Source organism: Sinocyclocheilus grahami, unplaced genomic scaffold (genome assembly GCF_001515645.1).
Source record: "Sinocyclocheilus grahami isolate Dianchi unplaced genomic scaffold, SAMN03320097.WGS_v1.1 scaffold345.1, whole genome shotgun sequence".
In the NCBI taxonomy this organism is placed as follows: Eukaryota; Metazoa; Chordata; class Actinopteri; order Cypriniformes; family Cyprinidae; genus Sinocyclocheilus; species Sinocyclocheilus grahami.
The window spans coordinates 588,170-588,629 of NW_015505524.1; positions in this window are offsets into that span (position 1 = coordinate 588,170).

Below are 460 nucleotides of genomic sequence, written 5' to 3' on the forward strand. Positions count from 1 at the left end.
AGAGTCAACTATATTCTTCTGTTTGTGAATGTAGTCATAGTGTAGTTACTTTTAATAAACTCACAAGCAAGTCTCCAAGATCAGTGGTCTGAAAATGCTGCAGAGCCTCATTGAAAGAGATCAGCGGTGATGGAGTGAGATCCTCAGCAAAAACTACAAGAAAAACACACTGTTTACTGACAAATAACCAAACAATGCTTGGTTCAGTCTGGAAAATCAGAATACAGAGATGTATGTTTCAAAATTAAGTTTTTTTTTGTGTGTGTGTACTGAAGGCTTGTGAAACTTAATTTCTGACTGGTTGTGTGGAACTGATCCTCAGCTAAGCCCCATTGTCACATTTGCATGTTGCTTACCTGCCAGTGCTTATACTGCCTCTGCCAAACACGGAGCAAGACGAGTTCACACTGAGTAAATTACCTTAAAGGGTTAGTTCACCCAAAAATGAAAATTAGCCCAT